Below are 5,159 nucleotides of genomic sequence, written 5' to 3'. Positions count from 1 at the left end.
TAGACGCGCACACACACACAATTTTTCTGTTTTTAGCTTTTAGTTTTTTCTGTTTTTCTGTTTTTCATACAAAGTTTTAGATGAATTAATTAATTAGATTAGATTAATGTCAAATAGTATGTAGAAATGTTAGTTATAATATATATAATGTCAAATGTTATAGAAATGTTAGTTATATAGAAATGTTAGAAATTTTTGAAATGTTAGTTTTAGCTAGCTAGATGAATTAGATTAATTTCAAATTGTTAGATGATGATCGATGTTTTTTTAGTTTCTTATATTTTTAGTTATAAAATTTAGAATTTGCATATATGAAATCATCACAATCCATCATTTAAAAAATGTTACTTTACTTTTGCGGCATATAGTATTTTGTTGTCGACGATGCCCGGCCCGTATCCTCGCCGTCGACACGTCCGCGACGACGTCCTGCTTCAGAGGACCCATGTCCGGGACTGGGCTCCGCCGGGCTGGCACTGGGAGGTGCTACCTTCAGGGGCGCGACGCTTGGTGAGGAACCCGGCCCCGGGTCCCGTCGTCGACCCTCATCTCCTTTGGTGGCATTCACGTGGGCCACTTTCGGTGCGGAGGGAGCCGGCCCCGCCGGAGGTGGTACGTCGCCGTGTCAGGGAGGAGGACGAGCACGTCCATCGCTACATGGCTGCTATGGACGTCAGGTTCTCCAATACCTGGCAGGTTCTTTGGGGAGATCACCCGAGCTATGATCCAGTGATGGTTCCTTCTCTTTGGGTGTCCACCGCCCGCACCTCAGGAACCGCGAGTGGCCTAGATTACTCTGTACTATTCGATCTTTATTAGCTTGCTAGCTAGCTAGCTAGTGATGTATTCAATATTATATCTATTATTCGAGATGATGTATTCGAGATTATATCTATTATTCGAGACGATGTATTCGAGATTATATCTATTATTCAAGATTATACTAAATTGTTTTATATCTCTTTTGGCATAGTTAAATAAAAGCTATGGCGGACAATACCGACAGAGAGAGAGAACAGACCATGCTCGATATCATACGTGGGCCAGATGATGATCAGAATGAAGAAGATTTTGACGGCTCCGAATTTCTAAACAACACCGGAGAGGGTGATATGATATTCGATCGCGACGACCGAGAAGATGAAGTCATGAACTACGACGAAGAACATGTTGATCCTAAAACAACAAACACCGGCGAGGTATATATATTTATATAAGCAGGAATTTGATGATCATCGCATGTTTTAAATGAGTTGAAGATATATTAACAATCGATCTTTCTTCTTTCAGCCATCCGGATCGAGCAAATCTTCAGGCAAAAGGACGAAACGAGGCCCGAACAAAAAGTTGAAGGAGGGCGTAAGGTACAATATCGAGGCAATCGACCTAATGGCGAACCATTAGCGCCTAAGAAGATTGCGGACAAGTTCGTTCGTCAGTGTTGTGAAGGACCAACTCCCGATCTCCCTTCAAGAATGGAGAAAGCCAGCAAATCCACGTCCAGATGTTACTTTTGTCGACGAGAAGCAAAAAAATCTGCTTTGGGATACTCTCATGGAACATTTCACCTTACCAGATAATTTCACAGAAGCAGACGTGCGGAAAGTCAAGGACGCTGCTTTTAGGAAGATGGCGGTTGCATTCAAGAACCACAAGAGAATGACGTGGGAGAAGTACGTCAAGGGAGGAAGGAAGACTCCAGTATTCGAGGGGATACTAGAGAATCAAAGTGCTCATTGGGACGATTTCGTGAAATTCAAGGATTCAGAATTAGCTAAGGAACGGTCGAGAATAAACAAGAAGAATGCCGAAAAAAGGATAAGTTCCATAAGCTGGGGCCAGGTGGCTACGCGGTGGCAATGCCTAAGTGGGATAAGTCTGAGAAAGAGATGGAGGATGCAGGTGTCACTCCGGTTAGTAAGAGCTGGCCCCCCAGGTGCAGGACTTGGTTCTATGCGCATGGGGGGGAGTTGGACCCGAAGACATGCAATGTTTCGACGAAGGCATGTCTGAACAGAGCCAACGATGCGCTACTTGTTGCAATAGAAGAGGCTCGATCGGGGGTGTTCCAGCCCAACAGAGAGAACGACGAGCTTACGCGTGCCCTAGAAAATCCTGAACACCCGGGAAGAACACGAGGCAAGGGCGCTATTCCGTGGTATGAGGGGTTTTCGGACTGGAATGCCGACTACAGAACCCGTGCGAGAAAGAAGATTGCGGAGGAGAAGAAGAGGAAGATGGAGGAGGAGCAAAGGAAGCTCGTATGAACGCCTTCAAGGCCTAGAAGCAAGTCAAGCGGAATTGGCAGCTAAATTCCAGCAGCAGCAGGAGCAGATCGACTCACTTAGCCAGCAAAGGGGGTCTCAGCAGCTGCAGCAGCTAGCGGATGATCCAGCATTGGATACCACCGCCCCATCCATGCCGAGAAGCAGCGTGGGTTCCGCCCCGGGCGACGCAGTAGTGCTGGATAGATACCCCGTGGATGACATCACGGAGAGCACTAACTGCGAGCTACACTTCAAAATGAAGAACATATCCATGAAGGTGGCGGACGCCGTTGCTTTTTCAAATTCCCCCGAGGCAACCTTCCATTGCAACCCGATTCCAGCGGGCTATGCTCGTGTCTTGGTTGATGAGGTGGTGGACCAATATTCAGGGCTAGAGCTTGACATTCCTGGAGGTGATGAGGAGCACACACTCGGAGATGCCAAACATCGTATCATCCTATGGAGAAAGGATTGCATCATTTTTCGAAGGCCACCGACACCAAGTCCGGCAAAGTGTCAAGCCACTCCTCCTCCAAGTCCGACACAGCGTCAGACGTCCACTCCTCCTCCAAGTCCGGCACAACCTCAGGCCACTCCTCCTCCAAGTCCGGCACAGCTTCAAGCCACTCCTCCTCGTCCAACTCAGCCCCGTCAGCCGTCTCCGCCGCCTCAGCAATCGCAGAAGAGACACCCCGCAGCTATGGTGCGTAGCGGTACCAGTCGAGGTCATAGTACAGGAAGTACAGGCGGAGGCAAGCGATATAAATATGGTCCAAACCTCACTACTCCTCTTCCTGTGAGGGCTTACGACAGGACCGAGGAGCAAACCAATGCCATAGTGCGGGCAGAAGTCGACGCCCATTTTGGACCGAAACCACCACCGCCGCCAAGGGAGAAAGTGCCTGTGGAAGTAGTTGACCACTTCATTCGTATGGCTCAACCACCAGCTCCTAAGCATGTTGACACAGACTATGAGCGCCACATCAGGAAGTTACATCGACAACGTCTACAGAAGGAGGCGAGCTCGAGCTCAAGCAAACAACAAGCAGCTGTCAAAAAATGCGGGAAAACCGTTGCCCAGCTGGGAGAACAGGCGGCGCAATCGACCCCCCCGCTTGTTGTGCCGACAACACGTGACAGTACGCGCGCCCAATATTATTGTGGCCAAACAGTTTATGTTCCCGAGGTGGGTGATGTGGTAATAACCCAGGAGCATATAATGCAGGCTAAAGAACTCAAGATCACTATTGGACAACTCCTCGAGATCGAGGACATGCCTGTGATTATAGAGGAGGAAATAAAACGAAAATATGTCCGGGGCCAACCTTTGGTCAAGCCAGAAGATGTCAAGAAGCTCCCAACGAGAATGTATGAATTGCATCAATGGTACATGGACATTTCCAAGAGATCCGATCGAGAGTCCCTCATGGTGTATGTCAAGAAGGATCATTACTACCATGAGAAAGCTGTGGCCGTTGAGTATTCTGAACTGTTTCAGTTATACAATCACGACGCACTCGACAAATCTATCGTCAGTTGCTATTGTCTGTAAGTGATTTCTTTCTGTAATTTAAGTCTCAAGCTAGCTGTAGTGATCATTTTGATCAATCATTACCTGTAATTATCCTCACTATATTCTTTTCTGTGGTATTATGCAGGATGAAGATGTATGAAATGAGAAAAGGTGGATGCTATGGCATTGGGTTCATTGACCCAAACACCGTTAATCAATACACATGGAAAATGAGCAAGTATTATGAAAAGCAGGTAGAGGACATCATGCTAGAGTTCTTGAAGCGCCTCAAATACAATGAAGATATACTACTTCCTTACAACTTCGAGTGAGTCACACTTTCTTGTACTACAAATTCTCTGTTTTTGCCTACTAGCTAGCTACATGTTTTTGCTTACATATGCCCGCTTAATTAAGACATGCAAACGTGTGTGCATGCAAATTTCACTGGATCTTGTGTATCATTAAAGTTGACGCCGGAACAGTTGAAATACTGGACTCGCTACTCAAAGCAAATAGTGACTACAACATCTTGTATGGGATAGTCAACAGGTAATTTCAATCATTATTAACTATATATCTCGGCCTATTTAGTTCGTCATTTCATAATATGAACTATTTAATAACCCCTTTATTCATTTTCTTTGTCGGCGGGCAGGGCTTGGGCAAGGTTCATCAGTGTCACGGAAGGCGAATGGAAACCACAACTGAAATGGTTTCGATCCAAGGTAAGTAATTAAGTAGTACTAGCTAGCTAGCTAGCTGCCATCTCTTTAATTATCATGCTTGATTAATTATTATCTGATCAAATTAAATTCCATTCTCGTAATAAAGGCCCTGAAGCAGGCGCAGGGGACTAATCTGTGTGCATACTGCGTTTGCGAGAACATTCGCATGATGGCGTCCGAAAGGAGCAGATCTCAAAGATAGGAATGGGTACGCTTGTCAGAACACTATTCACAATTTTTACACCATTATCGATATCTAGTCACACAACTAATACACATGCATATTGATCTCCTTCTTAACAGTTCAAAGAGGTGCGGGACAAGCTCCTAGAAACGGAGCGCGTAGAAGCACTTCAAGAGGAAATAGCGGGATTTTTGCTCGACCAGGTCATAAATCCGAAGGGAGAATACTATTACCCGCTACCGCCCCCATCGAACATGTCATGAACCACTTCCAATTGTCATCGTGCACTGGCTCCGAAGGCAATATGCATATGTAGGAGAAATTGTATATAGCTATACATGTGTGTATGTGTAAATTAATATGGTGGTTTGTGAGACATTGATGATATATATATATGATTGGTTCTATTAGAAATTCTATATATATATATATATATATATATATATATATATATATATATATATATA

This window comes from Triticum dicoccoides, chromosome 7A (genome assembly GCF_002162155.2).
Source record: "Triticum dicoccoides isolate Atlit2015 ecotype Zavitan chromosome 7A, WEW_v2.0, whole genome shotgun sequence".
Classification (NCBI taxonomy): Eukaryota; Viridiplantae; Streptophyta; class Magnoliopsida; order Poales; family Poaceae; genus Triticum; species Triticum dicoccoides.
Note: the sequence above shows the minus strand (reverse complement) of the source record.